Source organism: Mustela putorius, unplaced genomic scaffold (genome assembly GCF_011764305.1).
Source record: "Mustela putorius furo isolate JIRA1106 unplaced genomic scaffold, ASM1176430v1.1 tig00003834_pilon_pilon_pilon, whole genome shotgun sequence".
Lineage (NCBI taxonomy): Eukaryota > Metazoa > Chordata > Mammalia > Carnivora > Mustelidae > Mustela > Mustela putorius.
The window spans coordinates 193,198-206,432 of record NW_025421987.1 but is presented as its reverse complement, the minus strand read 5'-3'; the positions used below and the strand labels follow the sequence as shown (position 1 = coordinate 206,432).

General features: G+C 37.6%; 1 pseudogene; it reads right to left on the bottom strand.

The window, feature by feature from the left end:
- LOC101684779 lies at positions 1 to 13,135 on the bottom strand (annotated as a pseudogene).
- Between the last annotated feature and the right edge of the window lie 100 nt (positions 13,136 to 13,235).

The following is a 13,235-nucleotide window of genomic DNA, read 5'->3' as shown; positions in this document are numbered from 1 at the left end:
TTATAAAATACTGGTTCTCAATAAAATTCTGTGTTTTCCATTGGCATAACCATAGCTCTCTGCAGCCAGACAAGGTCTATTTTTTGAATTTTTCAACCACTCCTTAAACTTTCTTTCTGCTATTTCCTTTTTCCCTGTAATTCACCTTACCATTGTTTTTCCTTTTCCTTTTCTTCTTATCATGTTTTCCAACATTTTTTCTTCAACCATTCTTGATATTTTTCTTTTACCTTTTCTTGCAAATGTTTCTTCACCAGTTCCTCTACTGTGTTTTCTTCCATTTCTTTATTAATTTTTGTTCCCTTTTTCTTTTCTGTTCATTCTTTTCCTGAACCCATTCCTTGTACGTTTCTTTAGCAATTACCTTTCTATCTTTTTTTTTCATAGTCTTCTATTTCTTTCCTATTTCCTCATTGTTTTAATTCTTCCAGAGCTTTCTGTTGCAGACAGTCACATTCTTTTTCTTGCCCAACAAACCGCACTTCCCATGGAGTTAGGCAGCTTTTTGGTAGGTGCTCCTGTTTCTGTTCTTGGTTGCCTTCTGATTCAACCACACAGGAGCAATTCTGTACCTCCACTGCTCTCAGACTCGCCACCTTAGCCTCTGAATGATGAGCATCTTCATCCACATCTTCCTCAGCCTCCCCTGGCCATTGCTGTAGTCAAACAAGATGCTCTAGTGGCTGAGGGGAGACAGTATCCACAGGTGGATTTGCTGTAGCCCAGCAGCAGTGACCACAAGCAGACTATCACCATTGCCAGCCCCTGCCCCTGCGTGCCTGCCATGAGGACCTGGACATGCAGTCACCAAGGACAGACAGCACATAAGATGGAGGCAAATCAGGCTCCCATGGCTGGTCAGCCCATATTGGGCCCATCAAATTCAAACCAATGGTGTCTTAATTAGAATGATAAGTAGATTTTTCACAATCATGGCTAAATGGAATTGTCACCACAATTGTCATCTAAATGACTAGCTTTACCTTGAAGTTGTTATTTTGGTGCCTACTTTCCCCTCAAGATTTTTCCAAAAACCTATTATAAACTGGACAACATCTCATGGAAAAAGGATTAAAATTGGAAACTTTCTTTTGTCTCTATAAGTTATCAAATATAACAAATGTCAAAAACAAACTCATTTAATTAAGTGCATTGTAATTAAAATCACCTATAATCTCTCCTGTATACTATGAATGAGGTCTCAAGACGTATGGGTAAGAAAGCCCCATTTTACAAAGACTGCTTTGATATTGACTTGTGTTTTGTGTAACAGTGGAAAGATATAATCATTGTACATCTCAGTTTTTTAAAATCTGAGTTTTTGATACTTTATTTATAATTGTATGTGTGTCTTTGTTCTTTTATTTTTCTAATTTTTTTCTGCATAATATAATTCTACCACTTCCTTTTTAAATTATTTTGCTGCATTTGAACATACACTTTATATTTTATTTTTGGCCTTTATCCTTCTCTTTGTCATTTGAATACCTAAAATTCGTATTTTGTGAAACTTCTGAATTTCAATTTTTATTTTGTTGCCAAAAAATGTGGTTTTATTTCCCTCTATTTTTCCCATTGCTTGGTTCTCACTTTCAGTATAGATCTAGAATTTTAAGTCAAAATTAGAATTTATGATAATATTGCAATATCAACTTTTGATAGTAATTATTATTTGCATTTAATAAGAATTGATTAAAATACATTTCAATATTGGTCTTACATTCTAACACTACCTTTATGGATTTGTTATCATTCTTGTTTTCCTGGTTGCTGTTTAATTTTTTAGTTGTATAAGTGTTAGTTATAATCTTATTGTGTCGTAAAAATTATTTTATTTAGTACAAATAAGAAGACAGTGGTAAAACCTCACTACCTAAGGGGAAGAAAGAAAACCTCAAGTACATAAGGAAAAGATGATTATATAATACAGTTCATGGGGTATTCCATCAACAATAAAATATATAGAAGATGGCATAGCAATTATTTCAGTGCTCAGGGAAGTAATTTTGAATGTAGTAGTAGACATGCAATCAAATGTACATTCATATCAGAAGAAAACAAGGTAATTTTTATAACATAAGACATTCCATCAAGGGAAAGAAATTTTGGCATTTGATTTGATGATGTTGAGAGAAGCCATAGTTAATTTTAAGGATATCTATATAGATTGTTAGAGAAGATGGCGGAGAAGTAGCAGGCTGAGACTACTTCAGCTGGCTGGAGATCAGCTAGATAGCTTATCTAAAGATTGCAAACACCTGAAAATCCATCGGCAGATCGAAGAGAAGAAGAACAGCAATTCTGGAAACAGAAAAACAACCACTTTTTGAAAGGTAGGACCGGCGGAGAAGTGAATCCAAAGCGACGGGAAGATAGACCCCGGGGGGAGGGGCCAGCTCTTAGCAAGCGGTGGAGCAATGGCGCACAAAATCAGGACTTTTAAAAGTCTGTTCCACTGAGGGACATCGCTCCAGAGGCTAAACTGGGCAAAGCCCACACGGGGTCAGCATGGCCTCAGGTCCCACAGGGTCACAGAAGGATCGGGGGTGTCTGAGTGTCGCAGAGCTTGCGGGTATTTGAACGGGAAAGCTGACTACAGAGACAGAGCCAACAGTAAGCTCACAGCTCGGTGTTACCTTGAACCAGTCGCAGGCTTGGTGAGCTCGGAGCGCGGCCGGAGGTCAGGCAGACAGGAGTAACTGGGCAATGTTCTCTGAGGGCGCACTGAGGAGTGGGGCTCTGGGCTCTTGGCTCCTCCGGGCCGGAGACCAGGAGGCCGCCGTTTGTATTCCCGTCCTCCAGAACTCTACGGAAAGTGCTCAGGGAACAAAAGCTCCTGAAAGCAAACCCAAGCGGATTACTCACCCCGGCCCCTGTTAAGGACAGTGCAATTCCACCTGGGGCAAAGACACTTGAGAATCACTACAATAGGCCCCTCCCCCAGAAGATCAACAAGAAATCCAGCCAGGACCAAGTTCACCTACCAAGGAGTGTGGTTTCAATACCAAGGAGAGCAGCAGAATTCCAGAGAAGGAGAAAGCAAAGCACGGAACTCATGGCTTTTTCCCTGTGATTTTTTTTAGTCTTGCAGTTAATTTGATTTTTTTCTTTTTAATTTTTTGTTTTTTTTTGTCGCCTTCTGGTAAATTTTTTTTTTAACGTTTACCTTTTCTTTTTTAACATTTTTTAACTAGTTTATCCAATATATATATTTTTTCTTTTTTATATTTTTCTTATTTGTTTTCTTTTTTTAATTCTTTTCTTTTATTTTTTTTTTCTTTTTTCTTTCTTTTTTTTTTTTTTCTTCCTTTTTGAACCTCTTTTTATCCCCTTTCTATTCCCTCACGATTTGGGATATCTTATAATTTGGTTAAAGCATATTTTCCTGGGGTTGTTGCCACCCTTTTAGTATTTTACTTGCTCCTTCATATACTCTTATCTGGACAAAATGATAAGACGGAAAAATTCAACACAAAAAAAAGAACAAGAGGCAGTACCGAAGGCTAGGGACCTAATCAATACAGACATTGGTAATATGTCAGATCTAGAGTTCAGAATGACAATTCTCAAGGTTCTAGCTGGGCTCGAAAAAGGCATGGAAGATATTAGAGAAACCATCTCGAGAGATATAAAAGCCCTTTCTGGAGAAATAAAAGAACTAAAATCTAACAAAGTTGAAATCAAAAAAGCTATTAATGAGGTGCAATCAAAAATGGAGGCTCTCACTGCTAGGATAAATGAGGCAGAAGAAAGAATTAGTGATATAGAAGACCAAATGACAGAGAATAAAGAAGCTGAGCAAAAGAGGGACAAACAGCTACTGGACCACGAGGGGAGAATTCGAGAGATAAGTGACACTATAAGATGAAACAACATTAGAATAATTGGGATTCCAGAAGAAGAAGAAAGAGAGAGGGGAGCAGAAGGTATACTGAAGAGAAATATTGGGGAGAATTTCCCCAATATGGCAAAGGGAACGAGCATCAAAATTCATGAGGTTCAGAGAACGCCCCTCAAAATCAATAAGAATAGGCCCACACCCCGTCACCTAATAGTAAAATTTACAAGTCTCAGTGACAAAGAGAAAATCCTGAAAGCAGCCCGGGAAAAGAAGTCTGTAACATACAATGGTAAAAATATTAGATTGGCAGATGACTTATCCACAGAGACCTGGCAGGCCAGAAAGAGCTGGCATGATATTTTCAGAGCACTAAACGAGTAAAACATGCAGCCAAGAATACTATATCCAGCTAGGCTATCATTGAAAATAGAAGGAGAGATTAAAAGCATCTAGGACAAACAAAAACTGAAAGAATTTGCAAACACCAAACCAGCTCTACAGGAAATATTGAAGGGGTCCTCTAAGCAAAGAGAGAGCCTACAAGTGGTAGATCAGAAAGGAACAGAGACCATAAACAGTAACAGTCACCTTACAGGAATACAATGGCCCTAAATTCATATCTCTCAATAGTTACCCTGAATGTTAATGGGCTAAATGCCCCTTTCAAAATACACAGGGTATCAGAATGGATAAAAAAACAAAACCCATCATATGTTGCCTCCAAGAAACTCATTTTAATCCCGAAGACACCTCCAGATTTAAAGTGAGGGGGTGGAAAAGAATTTACCATGCTAATGGACATCAGAAGAAAGCAGGAGTGGCAATCCTTATATCAGATCAATTAGATTTTAAGCCAAAGACTATGATAAGAGATGAGGAAGGACACTATATCATACTCAAAGAGTCTGTCCAACAAGAGGATTTAACAATTTTAAATATCTATGCCACCAACGTGGGAGCAGCCTACTATATAAACCAATTAATAACAAAATCAAAGAAACACATCAACAATAATACAATAATAGTAGGGGACTTTAACACTCCCCTCACTGAAATGGACAGATCATCCAAGCAAAAGATCAGCAAGGAAATAAAGGCCTTAAACGACACACTGGACCAGATGGACATCACAGATATATTCAGAACATTTCATCCCAAAGCAACAGAATACACATTCTTCTCTAGTGCACATGGAACATTCTCCAGAATAGATCACCTCCTCGGTCCTAAATCAGGACTCAATCAGTATCAAAAGATTGGGATCATTCCCTGCATATTTTCAGACCACAATGCTCTAAAGCTAGAACTCAACCACAACAGGAAGTTTGAAAATAAGCCAAATACATGGAGACTAAACAGCATCCTTCTAAAGAATGAATGGGTCAACCGGGAAATTAAAGAAGAATTGAAAAAAATCATGGAAACAAATGATAATGAAAATACAATAGTTCAAAATCTGCGGGACACAACAAGGCAGTCCTGAGAGGAAAATATATAGTGGTACAAGCCTTTCTCAAGAAACAAGAAAGGTCTCAGGTACACAACCTAACCCTACACCTAAAGGAGCTGGAGAAAGAACAAGAAAGAAACCCTAAGCCAAGCAGGAGAAGAGAAATCATAAAGATCAGAGCAGAAATCAATGAAATAGAAACCAAAAAGACAATAGAGCAAATCAACGAAACTAGGAGATGGTTCTTTGAAAGAATTAATAAAATTGTTAAACCCTGGCCAGACTTATCAAAAAGAAAAGAGAAAGGACCCAAATAAGTAAAATCATGAATGAAAGAGGAGAGATCACAACTAACACCAAAGAAATACAAACTATTATAAGAACATACTATGAGCAACTCTACGCCAACAAATTTGACAATCTGGAAGAAATGGATGCATTCCTAGAAACATATAAACTACCACAACTGAACCAGGAAGAAATAGAAAGCCTGAACAGACCCATAACCAGTAAGGAGATAGAAACAGTCATTAAAAATCTCCAAACAAACAAAAGCCCAGGGCCAGACGGCTTCCCGGGGGAATTCTACCAAACATTTAAAGAAGAACTAATTCCTATTCTCCTGAAACTGTTCCAAAAAATAGAAATGGAAGGAAAACTTCCAAACTCATTTTATGAGGCCAGCATCACCTTGATCCCAAAACCAGACAAGGATCCCATCAAAAAAGAGAGCTATAGACCAATATCTTTGATGAACACAGATGCGAAAATACTCAACAAAATACTAGCCAATAGGATTCAACAATACATTAAAAGGATTATTCACCACGACTAAGTGGGATTTATTCCAAGGCTGCAAGGTTGGTTCAACATCCGCAAATCAGTCAATGTGATACAACACATCAATAAAAGTAAGAACAAGAACCATATGATACTCTCAATAGATGCTGAAAAAGCATTTGGCAAAGTACAGCATCCCTTCCTGATCAAAACTCTTCAAAGTGTATGGATAGGGGGCACATACCTCAATATCATCAAAGCCATCTATGAAAAACCCACCGCAAATATCATTCCCAATGGAGAAAAACTGAAAGCTTTTCCGCTAAGGTCAGGAACACGGCAGGGATGTCCATTATAACCACCGCTATTCAACATAGTACTAGAGGTCCTAGCCTCAGCAATCAGACAACAAAAGGAAATTAAAGGCATCCAAATCGGCAAAGAAGAAGTCAAATTATCACTCTTCGCAGATGATATGATACTATATGTGGAAAACCCAAAAGTCTCCACTCCAAAACTGCTAGAACTTATACAAGAATTCAGTAAAGTGTCACGATATAAAATCAATGCACAGAAATCAGTTGCATTTCTCTACACCAACAGCAAGACAGAAGGAAGAGAAATTAAAGAGTCAATCTCATTAACAATTGCACCCAAACCATAAGATACCTAGGAATAAACCTAACCAAAGAGACACAGAATCTATACTCAGAAAACTATAAAGTACTCATGAAAGAAATTGAGGAAGACACAAAGAAATGGAAAAATGTTCCATGCTCCTGGATTGGAAGAATAAATATTGTGAAAATGTCTATGCTACCTAAAGCAATCTACACATTTAATGCAATTCCTATCAAAGTACCATCCATCTTTTTCAAAGAAATGGAACAAATAATTCTAAAATTTATATGGAACCAGAAAAGACCTCGAATAGCCAAAGGGATATTGAAAAAGAAAGTCAACAATGTTGGTGGCATCACAATTCCGGACTTCAAGCTCTATTACAAAGCTGTCATCATCAAGACAGCATGGTACTGGCACAAAAACAGACCCATAGATCAATGGAACAGAATAGAAAGCCCAGAAATAGACCCTCAACTCTATGGTCAACTAATCTTCGACAAAGCAGGAAAGAATGTCCAATGGAAAAAAGACAGCCTCTTCAATAAATGGTGCTGGGAAAATTGGACAGCCACATGCAGAAAAATGAAATTGGACCATTTCCTTACACCACACACGAAAATAGACTCAAAATGGATGAAGGACCTCAATGTGCGAAAGGAATCCATCAAAATCCTTGAGGAGAACACAGGCAGCAACCTCTTCGACCTCAGCCGCAGCAACATCTTCCTAGGAACAACGCCAAAGGCAAGGGAAGCAAGGGCAAAAATGAACTATTGGGATTTCATCAAGATCAAAAGCTTTTGCACAGCAAAAGAAACAGTTAGGAAAATCAAAAGACAACTGACAGAATGGGAGAAGATATTTGCAAACGACATATCAGATAAAGGACAGGTGTCCAGAATCTATAAAGAACTTAGCAAACTCAACACCCAAAGAACAAATAATCCAATCAAGAAATGGGCAGAGGACATGAACAGACATTTCTGCAAAGAAGACATCCAGATGGCCAACAGACACATGAAAAAGTGCTCCATGTCACTCGGCATCAGGGAAATACAAATCAAAACCACAATGCGATATCACCTCACACCAGTCAGAATGGCTAAAATCAACAAGTCAGGAAATGACAGATGCTGGCGAGGATGTGGAGAAAGGGGAACCCTCCTACACTGTTGGTGGGAATGCAAGCTGGTGCAGCCACTCTGGAAAACAGCATGGAGGTTCCTCAAAATGTTGAAAATAGTACTGCCCTATGACCCAGCAGTTGCACTATTGGGTATTTACCCTAAAGATACAAACGTAGTGATCCAATGGGGCACGTGTACTCGAATGTTTATAGCAGCAATGTCCACAATAGCCAAACTATGGAAAGAACCTAGATGTCCATCAACAGATGAATGGATCAAGAAGATGTGGTATATATACACAATGGAATACTATGCAGCCATCAAAAGAAATGAAATCTTGCCATTTGCGACAACATGGATGGAACTAGAGCGTATCATTCTTAGTGAAATAAGTCAAGCAGAGAAAGAAAACTATCATATGATCTCCCTGATATGAGGAAGTGGTGATGCAACATGGGGGCTTAAGTGGGTATGAGAAGAATCAATGAAACAAGATGGGATTGGGAGGGAGACAAACCATAAGTGACTCTTAATCTCACAAAACAAACTGGGGGTTGCTGGGGGGAGGGGGTTTGGGGGAAGGGGGTGGGATTATGGACATTGGGGAGGGTATGTGTTTTAGTGAGTGCTGTGAAGTGTGTAAACCTGGTGATTCACAGACCTGTACCCCTGGGGATAAAAATATATGTTTATAAAAAAAAGAAGGATATCTATATAAAGCTTATTTTGCATAAATGAATAAGTCAATATTTTTATGCCATACTTCTTCCCTTTGCTACTTTTCTATGTCCCCTGACACCCCAGAGAAGAAATCATAGCATTAAGTAGTAAGCTAATAAAAATAAGTAAAATATTGCATCATGTAAAAAATTTTTCCAAATAAAATTTCCAAGTAGAAAGACTAAACTAAGTCACCAAGCCCACAGATGAGCTAAAATCTCAGAAGAAATTATTTAAAAATTGCCAAACAAAAGATAAATACACTCCATAACAGATTCAATTTGGCTTATGATGCATAACAGTTTATCAATTATTATTATTACTAATTTATGGAAACTAAATCATAACCCACAAGTTACTTCTGGTTTTGATCTTTCATCATTATTATCTGGTAATAATAACAAGAATCAATACAAATTTCAAGAATTAATACATATCAATACAAATACAATATTTAAATCAAAAACTTTTTCTGTATGATAGGACTACATAGTTAATTAAAATTATGTGTATATATTCACTCATGATGTGATAGTGTTATATTTAGAAATCTGATATAAAAATACCTTACTCTCCAGGCCTTGTCTAGTTGCTGAGTAATATTACACATATACGTGTGTATGCACACACAGACACACACACAAGTGCTTCTAACTTACTAAAGCTTTTTATCTAGTTGGGAAGAACAAATTTTGGTTAGGAAAAACATGAGTAGTGTCAGGGTGAAGAAAGAATTGTTGCATATTTAGAAAAAATCTAATAAATTAATTTTTAAGTAATTAAACAGGAAAATAGAATTGTTTTAAGAGTTTTTTTTTTTTTAAACATTGGAATTGAAGAAATGAGATCAGAAGCATTTTATCTTGATGAAGCCCCCAAAGTTTATTTTGCCTTTGGAGAAATATTTTGAAAGAAGTTGCTGTGGCCAGTACTGAAGAGGTTACTGCCTATGTTCTCCTCTAGGATTCTGATGGATTCCTGTCTCACTTTGACGTCTTCTATCCATTTCAAGTTTATCTTTGTGTATGGTGTAAGAGAATGGTGATGACTCTAGTTTTGCTTTTCTTCTTCAACATTTCCTTAGCATCTTGGGGTCTCTTCTGGTTCCATACAAATTTTAGGATTGTTTGTTCTAGCTCTTTGAAAAATGCTGGCAGAATTTTGATAGCGATGGCATTGAATGTATAGATGGTTCTAGGCAGGATAGACATTATAACAATGTTTATTCTTCAGGTCCATGAGCATGGGATGGTCTTCCGCCTTTTTGTGTCTTCTTCAGTTCCTTTCATGAGTGTTCTGTAGTTCTTGGAGTACAGATCCTTTACCTCTTTGGTTAGGTTTACTCAGAGTTATCTGATGGTTATTGTTGCTATAGTAAATGGAATCAATTGTCTAATTTCCCTTTCTATTTTTTCAATGTTAGTGTATAAGACAGCAACTCATTTGTATACATTGATTTTGTATCCTGCCACATTATTGAATTGCTGTATGAGTTCTAGTAGTTTGGGGGTGGAGATTTTTGGGTTTTCCATAAAAAAGTATCATGTCATCTGAGAAGAGAGTTTTACTTCTTCTTTGGTAATTTGAATAAATTTTATTTCTTTTTGTTGTCTGATTGCTGTTTCTAGGACTTCTAGTACTATGTTGAATAATGGTGGTGAGAGTGGACATCCTTGTCATGTTCCTGATCTCAAAGGGAAGGCTGTCAACTTTTCCCCATTGAGGATTATAGTTGCTGTGTGTTTTTCATAGATAGATTTTATGAAGTTAAGGAATGTTCCCTGTATCCTTATACTTTGAATCATTTTAATCTGGAATGGATGCTGTATCTTGTCAGTTGGTTTTGCTGTAGCAATTGAGAGGACCATGTGGTTCATCTCTCTTGTCTTATTGATTTGCTCTATCTCATTGATTGATTTGTGAATGTTGAACCTCCCTTGCATCCCATGGACAAATCCTACCTGGTCATGGTTGATAATCTTTTTTAAAGTTCTGTTAGATCCTATTAGCTAGCATCTTGTTGAGAATCTTGGCATCCATATTTATTGTGGGTATTGGTCTGAATTCTCCTTTTTGGTGGGGTTTTTGCCTGGATTGGGATCAGGGTAATGCTGGCTTCATACAAAGAGTCTGGAAGTTTTTCTTCTGTTTCTATCTTTTGAAACAGCTTCAGGAGAATAGGTATTATTTCTTCTTTGAATGTTTGGTAGAATTCTCCTGGGAATCCATCAGGTCCTGGGCTCTTGTTTTTTGGGAGGTTTTTGATCACTGCTTCAATCTTGTTACTAGATACTGGTCTATTCAGGATGTCAATTTCTTCCTGATTCAGTTTTGGAAGTTTATTGATTTCCAGAAATGCATCCATTTCATCTAGGTTGCTTAACTTATTGGCATATAACAATTGATAATAATTTCTGAAGTTTGTTTTAATTTCCTTGGTGTTAGTCATGATCTCTCCCTTTTCATTCATAATTTCATTAATTTGAGTCCTCTCTCTTTTCTTTAGGATTAGTTTGGCCAATTGTTTATTTATATTATTGATTCTTTCAAAAAAAAGTTTCTGGTTTAATTGATGTATTCTATTAGTTTCTCTCTCATCGATTGCTGCTCTAATCTTGATCATTTTCCTTCTTGTGTGTGTTTTTTGTTGGCTTAATTTGTTGTTAATTCTTCAGTTCCATAAGGTGTAAAGACAGCTGGTGTATTCTGGATTTTTTATTTTATTTATTTATTTATTTATTGAGGGAGGACTTGATGGCTATGGATTTTCCCCTTAGACCCACCTTTGTCATCCCCATAGATTTTGGACCAAAGTGTCTTCACTTTCATTGGTTTCCGTGATTTGTTTAAGTTTTTCTTTGTTTTCCTGGTAATCCAAACATTCTTAAGCAGGGTGGTCTTTATCTCCAAGTGTTTGAATTCCTTTCAAACATTTTCTTGTGGTTGAGTTCCAGTTTCAAAGCATTGTGGTCTGAGAATATGCAGGGAATAATCTCAATCTTTTGGTATCAGTTGAGCCCTGATTTGTAACCCAGTATGTGGTCTGTTCTGGAGAAAGTTCCATGTGACCTTGAGAAGAATGAGTATTCTGTTGTTTTAGGGTGGAATGTTCTGTGTATATCTACAAGGTTCATCTGGGTCAATGTGTCATTCAATGCTCTCATTTCTTTATTGATTTTCTGCTTGGATGATCTGTCTATTACTGAGAATAGCATGTTAAGATCTCTTGCTGCTATTTATATCAGTATGGCCCTTTATCTTGATGAACAGTTGTCTTATGTAGTTGGCTTCTCCTGTATTGGGGGCATAAATATTTACAACTTGTAGATCTTCTTGGTGGATAGTCCCTTTAAAAATGATGTAGTATCATCCTTCTTTATCTCTGACTACAGTCTTTACTTTAAAATCTAATTTATCTGATATGAGAATAGCTACCCCAGCTTTCTTTTGAGGGCCATTTGGCATGAAAGATGCTTCTCCACCTCTTCATTTTCAGGGTGGGTGCAGCCTTATGTTTCAAATGGTTCTCTTGTAGACAACATATGAACGGGTCCTGTTGTTTTATTGAATCTGCAATGCTGTGCTGTTTTATGGGAGCTTTTAGGCAGTTCATGACTGATTATTGAAAGATACATTTTTTTTCTTTTCTTTCTTTATTATTTTTTAAGATTTTATTTATTTATTTGACAGACAGAGATCACAAGTAGGCAGAGAGGCAGGCAGAGGGAGAGGAGAAAGCAGGCTCCCCACTGAGCAGAGAACCCAATGCAGGGCTCAATCCCAGGACCCAGGGATCATGACCCAAGCTGAAGGCAGAGGCTTTAACCCACTGAGCCACCCAGGCGCCTCTGAAAGTTACATTTTTATTGACATCATGTTGCCTGTGAAGTCCGTGTTTCTATAGATGGTCTCTGAAAATTTCTGTTCTATGACACTCTTGGGTTCTTTCCTCTTACCCCCGGCCCCGCCAAATATTTCTTGTAGTGCTGGCTTGGTGGTCACATATTTTTTTTTTTTTTTTAAGATTTTATTTATTTGATAGAGAGAGAGAGAGAGAGATCACAAGTAGGCAGAGAGGCAGGCAGAGAGAGAGAGGGGAGGAAGCAGGCTCCCTGAGGAGCATAAAGTCCTCTGCAGGGCTTGATCTCAGGACCTTGGGATCATGACCTGAGCCAAAGGCAGAGGCTTTAACCCACTGAACCACCCAGATGCCCCATGGTCACATACTCTTTTAAACCTTGTCAGTTTTGGAAGCTGGCAAGTTTTGGAAGTTTATCTTTACATCTATTTTGAATGCCAGGATATATGCTGGATAAAGCATTCTTGGCTGTATGTTGTTCTCATGTAATGCCCTGGATATGTCTTGCCAGCTGTTTTTGGCTTGCCAGGTTTCTGTGGGCAGGTCTGATGTCATTCTGATGGACCTTCCTCTGTACAAAGGAATCTCTTCCCCCTTACTGTTCTCAAAAGCTCTTGTCTAAAATTATTCTTCATCAGTCTTGCAATCAAGAGCCTTGAGGTCTTTCTAGATTTGTTCATCTTAAGGGGTGCTCCTTCTACCTGTAGGACACTAATGCTTATTCCATTCCCCATACTGGGAAAACTTTCATATAGAATTTGTTCAACTGTATCTTCAATTCTTCTTTCTTTCTCCCCCCCCTCAGGGATCCCAATAATTCTGACATTGGAATGT